Genomic DNA, 11202 nt, shown 5'->3' on the forward strand with positions numbered 1-11202 from the left:
CAATGAGGCAATTGAAACAATCGGGAGAATGCTGAAATAGAGGCGTTATTAGGCAATCATAGAATCAGTGCAAATGGAGGCCATTCGAACTTGCACCAACCTCTGAAATGTGTACTGCGCCCAGGCTCCATCCCCTGCGCTTTCCCAATAACCCCTGAGCCTGACCTAACCTACACACCTGTTTTAGACACGAAGGGGCAATTTAGAATAGCCAATCCACCTAACCTGCATATCTTTGGGCTGTGGGAGGCACCCAGAGGAAACCACACAGACACAGGGAGAAAGTACAAACTCCACACAGACAGAGACCCAAGGCCAGAATTCGGCCCATCGAGTCCGCATCGGCATTTGAAAAAGCACCCCACCCAAGACCACACCTCCACCGTATCCCCGTAACCAAGTAGCCCCACCCAACCTTTCTGGAGACTAAAGGGCAATTTAACATGGCCAATCCACCTAACCTGCATATCTTTGGATTGTAGGAAGAAACCGGAGCACCCGGAGGAGACCCACGCAGACACGAGGAGACACACAAAAACTATTACAATGATCGGGAGTGTAGATATATGAAAGTGGTCAATAAGGGTTTGAGTAGCTCTTCAGCTAAGGCAGACTTTCAGACGGGCGATACAATGGGCTGTGGAGAAATGTAGAAGTTTGCAGTGTCCGGGCCTCTGGTCGGTTTGGGAATGTGGGCGTTTGGAAGTTCAGCCCACGGTCAAGCAGGAATTGAATATTGTAAATGGTCTGTAACTTCAGAAGAGGGCCAGCCACGGGAATAGACCCAGTGGAGAGCGGAGTTTGTTGCAGGGGCTGATTGCGATATTCTGTGAATTGACAAACGTTTAATCCAGCATTGGATTAGCATCAAGTAGTAATGCCTTTGGATTAATTGAAATCTGGAGGTGCGAAATGGGCAGGTCAGGAGGGATTCAGCAGCGGAATGGACCAGGGAGTAGCTGTTTTTTGGAATCTGCTCAGTGACGCTTGTCTTTTCTCTATTACAGCCAACTTGGTGGCGATCATCATCCTATCCCGAGGACGGTGCGGACTGTCTCGGTGTATCACCTACTACCTGGTAGCGATAGCAGTGACTAACCTCCTTGTCATGGTCACCTCTGTTATCTTGAGCCGGATTGGTGGCATTTACTTCAGATACAGTGTCCTATCGATCACCCCCGGATGCGCTGTCAGCACCGTGCTCCTGTATGCGACCCGCAATGGTTCAGTCTGGCTGACCATGGCCTTCACCTTCGACCGTTTTGTCTCCATCTGCTATCAGAAACTGAAGACCAGATACTGCACCGAGAAAACCGCACTGCTGGTCATCGGAATGGCCATTACCCTGAGCTACGTCAAGAACGTCCCCTTTTACTTCACCTACCAGCCCCTGTACATATTGGACGGGGTGCCCTGGTTCTGTGATATTAAATCCAGCTATTACACTATACCATCGTGGCAAGCCTATGACTGGCTCGACCACATATTAACCCCCTTTCTCCCGTTCTTCTTCATTCTGCTGCTCAACGCCCTGACTGTAAGACACATTGTAGAAGCCAGCAGAGCTCGCAGGAGGCTGAAGGGCTCCGCGAGTGACGGAGATCCAGCGATTGCCAATCGCAAGTAGTCGATTGTCCTGCTCTTCGCCATCTCGCTCAGCTTCCTCCTCCTCTGGGTCACATATGTTGGACATTTCCTATACGTTCGTGTTACAGCTGAGGCCTACTTCACCGGTCTGGATTTCAACGACCCACACTTCATCTTTCTAGAAACGACCAACATGCTTCAGTTACTCAGTTCCTGCAACAACACCTTCATCTATGCAGTAGCCCAGACCAAGTTCCGAAATGAGCTGAAGAAGTTGCTCACTTTTCCCTTCGCCATTATCACGAGTTGCTTTAGGTTGAACAGTGCTTCATGATCAAGTTAAGGACTATTAATATATCCAGAATTAGGCAGAATCTGCAATCATGCTTGTTTACAAAGATGTTACAGCCACAATAGTTCATGGTCCTGAACAAAATAAACCATTTACAAGACAAAGTGTATACTCCAGCATTCGGATGTAACATGAGGTACATACGAAATAGCAGGCAGAGTGGTCGAACAAACCACTTTTATTTACTGCACGCTCAATGGCAGATGTAACAATTTTTTAAAAATGTTTTTATTGCAGTTTTTTATTTCATACATTGTACAATAGACAAGGGTATGCGAAGCGATTACAATATTCAAGAACTTTACACCCACCCCACCCACTCATTGACCATCTCTGCCCCCCGTTTTTGTTGTTTAAAGATACTTTATTCGATCAGATATCATACAATAGGCGATTGTCATCTATTTACATATATGCAGCTCTTTCCCCTTCGCCTTCTCTTCTCCCACTTTGTAGATTGGCCGTGATCCCCTACAATCACCCCCCCCCCCCCCGCCCCCTCCGCCCCCCACCCCTCGTCTCGTTTTCGGTGTTTCTTTAGGAGTTCTGGTCTTTGTGGCCTTGCTCTCGGCCCCCATTATCCGTTCTGGCGTTGCTCCAGCCTCCCCTCCTCTCTCCCGAGCCTCCCTCCAAATCTCATCCCCTCCCTATCTGTTCTCTGCTGTCTCGTTCGTTCCGTCCCGTCACCCCCCCCCCTCCACCCACCCTCACACACAGACCAATCCCAAAGCCTTTTATTCGTATATAAGGAGCAAGGGAGTAACTAGAGAAAGGATTGGTCCACTCAAAGACAAAAGGGGGAATTTATGCGTAGTCAGGAGAAATGGGTGAGAGTCTTAATGAGTACTTTGCATCGGTGTTCACCAAGGAGAGGGACATGACGGATGTTGAGGTTAGGGATGGATGTTAAAATGCTCTAGGTCAAGTCGGCATATGGAAGGGGGAAGTTTTGGGTATTCTAAAAGGCATTAAGGTGGTCAAGTCCCCAGGTCCGGATGGGATCTATCCCAGGTTACTGAGGGAAGCGAGGGACGAAATAACTGGGGCCTTAACAGTTATCTTTGCAGAATCCTTGAGCACGAGTGAGGTCCCGGAGGACTGGAGAATTGCTAATGTTGTCCCTTTGTTTAAGAAGGGTAGCAGGGATAATCCAGGGAATTATAGACCTGTGAGCTTGACGTCAGTGGTAGGCAAACTGTTGGAGAAGATACTGAGGGATAGGATCTATTCACATTTGGAAGAAAATAGACTTATCAGTGATAGGCAGCATGGTTTTGTGCAGGGAAGGCCATGTCTTACAAACTTAATAAAATTATTTGAGGAAGTGACCAAGTTAATTGATGAGGGAAGGGTTGTAGATGTCATATACATGGACTTCAGTAAGGCGTTTGATAAAGTTTCCCATGGCAGGTTAATGGAAAAAGCGAAGTCGAATGGGGTTCAGGGTGTACTAGCTAGATGGATAAAGAACTGGCTGGGCAACAGGAGACAGAGAGTAGTGGTGGAAGGGAGTGTCTCAAAATGGAGAAAGGTGACTAGTGGTGCTCCACAGGAATCCGTGCTCGGACCACTGTTGTTTGTGATATACATAAATGATCTGGACGAAGGTATAGGTGGTCTGATTAGCAAGTTTGCAGATGATACTAAGATTGGTGGAGTTGCAGATAGCGAGGGGGACTGTCAGAGAATACAGCAAAATATAGATCGATTGGAGAGTTGGGCAGAGAAATGGAAGATGGAGTTCAATCCAGACAAATGCGAAGTGATGCATTTTGGAAGATTCAATTCAAGACCGGTCAACGGAAGAGTCCTGGGGAAAATTGATCTTGGAGTTCAGGTCCATTGTACCCTGAAGGTGGCAACGCAGGTCGATAGAGTGGTCAAGGAGGCAGACAGCATGCTTGCCTTCATCGGACGGGGTATTGAGTACAAGAGTCGGCAGGTCATGTTACAGTTGTTTAGGACTTTGGTTAGACCACATTTGGAATACTGCGTGCAGTTCTGGTCGACACATTACCAGAAGGATGTAGATGCTTTAGAGAGGGTATAGAGGAGGTTCTCCAGGATGTTGCCTGGTATGGAGGGTGCTAGCTATGAAGAAACGTTGGGTAGATTAGGATTGTTTTCGTTGGAAAGACGGAGGTTGAGGGGGGACCTGATTGAGGTCTACATAATTATGAGGGGTATGGACAGGATGGATAGCAACAAGCTTTTTCCAAGAGTGGGGGTGTCAATTACAAGGGGTCACGATTTCTAGGTGAGAGGGGAAATGTTTAAGGGAGATGTGCCTGGAAAAGTTTTAATGCAGAGGGTGGTGGGTGCCTGGAGGTGGTAGATGCGGGCACGATAGCATCACTTACGATGCACCTGGACAGATATATGAATGGGCGGAGAACAGAGGGAAGTCGATCCTTGGAAAATAGGCGAAAGGTTTAGATAATGAATGAAATGAAAATCGCTTATTGTCATAAGACGGCATCAAATGAAGTTACTGTGAAAAGCCCCAAGTCGCCACATTCCGGCGCCTGTTCGGGGAGGCTGGTACGGGAATAGAACCATGCTGCTGGCTGTCTTGCGTCTGCTTTCAAAGCCAGTGGTTTAGCACTGTGCTAAACATACTGCAGAGTGAGAAGCCGAAGGGCCTGTTCCTGTGCTGTAATTTTCTGTGTTCTTTGTTCATACACAAACTTACCCTCCCCTCGCTCTTTTGGCTGTTGGCTTCGTAACGGTGTTGGAACGCGTGGTGAATTCTCTCCTCGCGTTTTGCAAGCCCTCCTCCGACCCTCAAATGGCAAATTTTATTTACTCCAGGTGGAGAAATTGCGACACGTCTGCCAGCCAGTCTGCTGTCGTGAGTCATGCTGCTGATCGTCAGCTGAACAGGATTCCTCGGTGGGCGATTAGGGAAGCAAAGGCAAGGGGGTCGACCCCTTTCCCCATGAATAGCTTTGGCTGGTTCGATACCCCGAATACTGCCATTCCGCGGGCACGGGTCCACCCTCACAACCTTGGACATTGCCTCAATGAAGGCTGCCCAAAATCCGTCAAGTATGGGGCATATCCAGAACATGCAGGTGTGGTTGGCTGCGCCTCCCTGACACCGTTACCATTTGTCCTCCACCTCCTTATTGTGCTTCTTGTCAGATGCACTCTGTGCAATACTGTCAGTTGCACTTGGCCTTCCGTACTCGAAGGTGGTTTTGGGCCTGTTGAGGGATTCGGTCCACACAACGACAAGCTTTTCGAAAATGTCCCGTTTTCTCGGGAACGTATTGATTCCCTGCAGCGTGAGCTCAGCTTCTCAAAGCAAACCCAATGTGAATGAATCCCGCCGTCTGCGCCGCAAACAAATGAAGAAAACATGTCGCTTGACCAACAAAAAACCTCACCAATGGGTTTGTCCGGAATTTGAACCCGGGACCTCTCGCAAGTTTTGACACCAAGACACCCAAAGCGGGAATCATGCTCCTAGACCAACTAAGCCCTCGCAAGCAACGGAATCAGACTGTCATTGCCATCGAAAGTCCATCTAACATCTGAGGAGAAAGCGGAAAATACTGGAACAACTCAGGGAGTCAGGCGGCATTTGTCGACAGGACAACAAAGCTCTTCTTTCACCATCAACTTTCATTAAAACCGGGACAGGTTAGAAATGTCGGACGTTGTAACCAAGTGAAATCCCGGAGGGAGCAAACAGAACAACAGGAAAGGGCTCTGACCGGGTGCAAGTCAGGAGAGATTAAATGAGAAAAGGCTTTGGGCCCGAGGCCACAGGCTGAGGTTAGCATCGAATCAGAGAATAATTACACCGCAGAATGAGGCCATTCGGGTTGCTGTGTCCGTGCCAGCTCTCTGTTAGCGCAATGGAACAAACAAAGAAACAAAAGATGTGTGTGCATCTTTTCGAGCATCAATTCTATCCAAACGCACTCCAGCTCAGACACTCTCTCCCTCGAGCATCATCTGTGGGGAGAGAAACGACATAAACATCCCGAGACCTGAGGAATCTTTTTCAGAGTGGGCCAATGCAAACCAACCCCGCCGTCAGCATCGCAAACAATTCATAATGTCAGACCTGGAGTAAAGGGCTTGTCCTAGATTTAAACCCACGACCGCTCGCATGGGCATTGATTGAAAATCCTAAACGAGAACCATACCTCGAGACCAAAGAGCACAAATTTAAAACCGAGCTTAAGCAAAATATAACTTATGTCAAGGTCGATATAATTTCTACATCTCATGGTTTTATATGTTGAAACATCTGTTTTTTAAAAAAAACAGCTGTCGTGTTGTAATAAGTGACCTGACCCCTCAGCCTCACCATGCGAATCTGCAGCAACACAGTGAGGTTGCACATTGTACACGTCAGTTGATCGCCAGCTGTTTCTGTAGTGTAGTGGTTATCACATTCGCCTAACACGCGAAAAGTCCCCGGTTCGAAACCAGGCAGAAACATCTCGTACTTCTAGTTTCGTCTGTTGCTGAATATTACCTCAATCTCGTAACTGGTCTTCATCAACGAGGAACAACCAAATGCATTTATCCGTACGAGCCAGTGGCACAATGGTTTACGCGTCTGACTACGTGTTAGCCGATTCCAGGTTCGACTCCTGGATGTCTCGGACTTCTGAATTTTGGTGTGCGCTGAAACTCAGTGTGTGGGACAGCTGATTCTTGATGCAGAGCAAAGTGAGCAGAACATCTTCAATTCTCGTATCGGTTGTGGTTATTTAGGAAAGCCCTGCCTTCTCAATTTAACTTCCACTTCAAGCAAAACATAACTTATCTTTAGGTCTGTAAAGTTTGATTCCTGATTGTTTTATAAGTTGAGACATCGGTTTTAAAGAAACGGCTGTCTTCATGTAATAAGTGACATGACCTCCCTGCCGAACCATGACAAGAGGCGGCAACACAGTGAGGTTGAACATTGCACAAGTCCATTGATTACTGCACCGCCAACGGTTTCTGTAATGTCGTGGTTAGCACATTCCCCTAACATGCGAAAGGTCCCGGGTCCATACCGGGTAGAAACATTAAGTGCTTCTCATGTTGTGGGAGGAATGTTTGCACAAAGTACTTTTGTTCCCCGTTCTCGTATGTTCGAGGATTATGAGATTTAGTCTGTCATGAGCCACTAAAATAAATTCCACATTAAGTCACAAGTACTGAATTTTCGACAGGCAATGAGAAGAAAAGGATCTTCCTATTTTGGATATTCGGAGCTAGTACACCCACAACAGAATTTCATGCATTTACAAATGCAGATGAACATACTTATTCACCATCTCAAACATGTCTAAATGAACGACAAATGCAACTTACTGCGGATGCTTCATTCTGAAACAAAAACAGAAAATACTGGACAATCTCAGCAGGTCTGACAGCCTCCGTGGAGCGAGGTGGCAGTTGTCGTTCCGGGTCTGGGTGACTCTTTGTCAAAGCTGGAGAACTGGAAATGGGGTCAGATTCAGACTATTGTGGATGGGCGGGGGTGGGGTCCCGTATTGGGCCTCGATAGAGTGGTCAGCAATAGGTGGAAAATGACGTCAATGTCTCGGACAGAATGAAAAATGGAATGTCAATGACGCTAATCAAGGCTAACAAAGGTGCTGACAGTGGCGCCTCAAGAGATCAGAATGTGTTAATAGCAGAACAAAGTAAGCAGTGTGTCAGAGATCAATTCGCGACAGGGATCAGATTGCTCATATAGGATGGTATGGGCTGGGGGAGGGGGCAATGCTGAGGGTAAAACATATCAATGGAAGGAATGAAAATAAGTTGATGGAAACAGATGGTGGAGGGGGAAGAGAGATTACACAGTCTGATGTTGTTGAACTGAATAAAATGAAACAGACAGAGAGCTGCCTGAATCCACTGGAATTAGTCAATAGAGGTAAGTGAATGTCTAATCACAGACAAGCTTTTAGAAAATGTCTCGATTGTCTCGGGAACGTGTTGGTTCCCTGCTGTGTGAGCTGAGCTTCTCAAAGGAAACCCAATGTTAATGAATCCCGCCGAATGCGCCGCAAAGAAATGAAGAAAACATGTCGCTTGACCAACAGAAAACCTTATCAAAGGGCTCGTCCGGGATTTAAACCCGTGACCTCGCGCAACTTTCGAAACCGAGACACCCAAAGCGAGAATCATACCCCTAGATCAACGAGCCCTGGAAAAGTAACAGAAGCACGCTGTTATTGCCATCGAAAGTCGATCTAACATCTGCGGAAAATACTGGAACAACTCAGCGAGTCAGGCGGGATTTGTCGACAGGAGAACAAAGCTCGTCTTTCACCGTCACCTTTCATTAAAGCCGGGACCGGTTAGAAATGTCGGACGTTTTAACCAAGTGAATCCCGGAGGGAGCAAACAGAACAACAGGAAAGGGCTCTGATAGGGTGCAAGTCAGGAGAGATTAAATGAGAAAAGCCCGAGGGTTCCCTGGCCACAGAGTGAGGTTAGCATCGAATGAGAGAATAATTACACCACAGTATGAGGCCATTCCAGCCGCTGTGTCTGTGCCAGCTCTCAACAACTACCGCCCGGATACAAAGAACAAGTGGAAACAAGATTCAAACCCAAATCTGCGATGGAAGTACACACAGAATGGGGGCAGCATTTACAGTGTGAGACTGTTGCACACACTCTGAGTGTGAAAGCTGTATTGAGCCCAGTGGAAAGATGCGCAGCTGTTCCTCGAGTGTTTGTTGAGCTTCTTTGGAACATTTCAGGAGGCCGAGGTCCGGGAGGTCAGCGTTAAGATGCAGCTCTCCAGTCAGTTCAATTCTCCACTTTGGCTCTGTGGATTAGATGGGTCACGTCCTTGTGAAGTTAACGCAGATCTGGAGCATCAATTCTATCCAAACGCACTCCAGCTCAGACACTGTCTCCCTCGAGCATCATCTGTGGGGAGAGAAACGACGTAAACATCCCGAGTCCCGAGAAACCTTTTTCAGAGTGGGCCAATGCAAACCAACGCCGCCGTCAGCGTCGCAAACAATTCATAATGCCTGACCTGGAGTAAAGGGCTTGTCCTGGATTTAAACCCACGACCGCTCGCATTGATTAAAAATCCGTAAACGAGAACCATAGCTCGAGACCACAGGGCACAAATTTAAGACCGAGCTAAGCAAAATAGAACTTATGTTCAGTTCGATATAATTTCTACATCCAATGGTTTTATATGTTGAAACATCTGTTTTTTTTAATAAACAGCTGTCGTCTTGTAACAAGTGGCCTGGCCTGGACTCTCAGCCTCGCCATGCGAATCGGCAGCAACACAGTGAGGTTGAACATTGTACACGTCCGTTAATTGCCAGCTGTTTCTGTGGTGTAGCGGTTATCACATTCGCCTTACACGCGAAAAGTCCCCGGTTCGAAACCGGGCAGAAACATCTCATACTTCCGGTTTAGTCTGCAGACTATCTCGTAACTGGTCTTCGTCAACGAGGAACAGCCAAATGCATGCACTCGAATGGGCCAGTGGCGCAATGGATAACGCGCCTGACTACGAATCAGGAGATTCCTGGTTCGACTCCTGGCTGGCTCGGACTTCTGAATTTTGGCCTGCGCTTTAACTCAGTGGGTGGGACAGCTGATTCTTGATGCAGAGCAAAGTGAGCAGGACATCTTCCATTCTCGTATCGGTTGTGGTTATTTACGAAAGCCCTGCCTTCTCAATTTAACTTCCACTTCAAGCAAAACATAACTTATCTTCAGGTCTGTAAAGTTCCATTCCTGATTGTTTATAAGTTGAGACATCGGTTTTAGAGAAACGGCTGTCTTCTTGTAATAAGTGACATGGCATCTCAGCCGAACCATGAGAAGAGGCGGCAACACAGTGAGGTTGAACATTGCACAAGTCCATTGATTACTGCACCGCCAGCGGTTTCGGTAGTGCAGTGGTTAGCACATTCCCCTAACATGCGAAAGGTCCCCGGGTCCATACCGGGTAGAAACATCAAGTGCTTCTCATGTTGTGTGAGGAATGTTTGCACAAAGTACTTTTGTTCCCCGATCTCGTATGTTCGAGGATTATGAGGTTTAGTCTCTCATGAGCCACTCAAATAAATTCCACATTAAGTCACAAGTACTGAATTTTCGACAGGCAATGAGAAGAAAAGGATCTTCCTATTTTGGATATTCGGAGCTAGTACACCCACAACATAATTTCATGCATTTACAAATGCAGATGAACATACTTATTCACCATCTCAAACATGTCTAAATGAACGACAAATGCAACTTACTGCGGATGCTTCATTCTGAAACAAAAACAGAAAATACTGGACAATCTCAGCAAGTCTGACAGCCTCTGTGGAGCGAGATGGCAGCTGTCGTTCCGCGTCTGGGTGACTCTTTGTCAAAGCTGGAGAACTGGAAATGGGGTCAGATTCAGCCTATTGTGGATGGGCGGGGGGGGGGGGGGGTGCCCTATTGGGACTCAATAGAGTGGTCAGCAATCGGTGGAAAATGACGAAAATGTCTCGGACAGAAAGAAAAAGGCAATGTAAATGAGGCTAATCAAGGCTAAGAAAGGTGCTGATGGCGCATTAAGAAGTCACAATGTGTTAATGGGAGAACAAAGTAAGCACTGTGTCAGAGAACAATTGGCAACAGGGATCAGATTGCTCAAGCAGGATTTTATGGGCGGGGGGAGGGGAGCAATGGAAGGAATGAAAATAAGTTGATGGAAACAGATGGTGGAGGGGGGAGAAAGATTACACAGTCTGATGTTGTTGAACTGAATAAAATGAAACTGACAGAGAGCTGCCTGAATCCACTGGAATTAGTCAATAGAGATAAGTGAATGTCCACACATAGACAAGCTTTTCGAAAATGTCTCGATTTCCTCGGGAACGTACTGGCTCCCTGCAGTGTGAGCTCAGCTTCTCAATGCGAACCCCATGTGAATGAATCCCGCCGTCTGCGCCGCAAAGAAATGAAGAAAACATGTCGCGTGACCAACAGAAAACAGCATCAAAGGGCTCATCCGAGATTTGAAGGCGGGATTTCTCGCAAATTTCGACACCGAGACACCCGAAGCGAGAATCACACTCCTAGACCAACGAGACCCTCAAAAATAACCTAAGCAGACTGTCATTGGCATCGAAATTCGATCTAACATCTGCGGAGAAAGCGGAAAATACTTGAACAACTCAGGGAGCCAGGCGGCATTTGTCGACAGGACAACAAAGCTCGTCTTTCACCATCACCTTTCATTTAAACTGGGACAGGTTAGAAATGTAGGATGTATTAACCAAGTG

At 47.1% G+C, this 11202-nt stretch overlaps 3 non-coding genes across 3 annotated transcripts; all 3 read left to right on the forward strand.

Moving 5' to 3' along the window:
- Window positions 1–6321: 6321 nt before the first annotated feature.
- Window positions 6322–6394, forward strand: trnav-aac (transfer RNA valine (anticodon AAC)). The gene has a single exon. It is a non-coding gene; the product is annotated as a tRNA-Val (tRNA).
- Window positions 6395–9257: 2863 nt separating this feature from the next.
- On the forward strand, window positions 9258–9330 carry trnav-uac (transfer RNA valine (anticodon UAC)). Its single transcript has one exon. It is a non-coding gene; the product is annotated as a tRNA-Val (tRNA).
- An 82-nt stretch (window positions 9331–9412) lies between these two features.
- Window positions 9413–9485, forward strand: trnar-acg (transfer RNA arginine (anticodon ACG)). Its single transcript has one exon. It is a non-coding gene; the product is annotated as a tRNA-Arg (tRNA).
- Window positions 9486–11202: the final 1717 nt, after the last annotated feature.

The sequence above is a fragment of the Scyliorhinus torazame genome, chromosome 5 (assembly GCF_047496885.1).
Source record: "Scyliorhinus torazame isolate Kashiwa2021f chromosome 5, sScyTor2.1, whole genome shotgun sequence".
NCBI classification, from domain to species: Eukaryota; Metazoa; Chordata; class Chondrichthyes; order Carcharhiniformes; family Scyliorhinidae; genus Scyliorhinus; species Scyliorhinus torazame.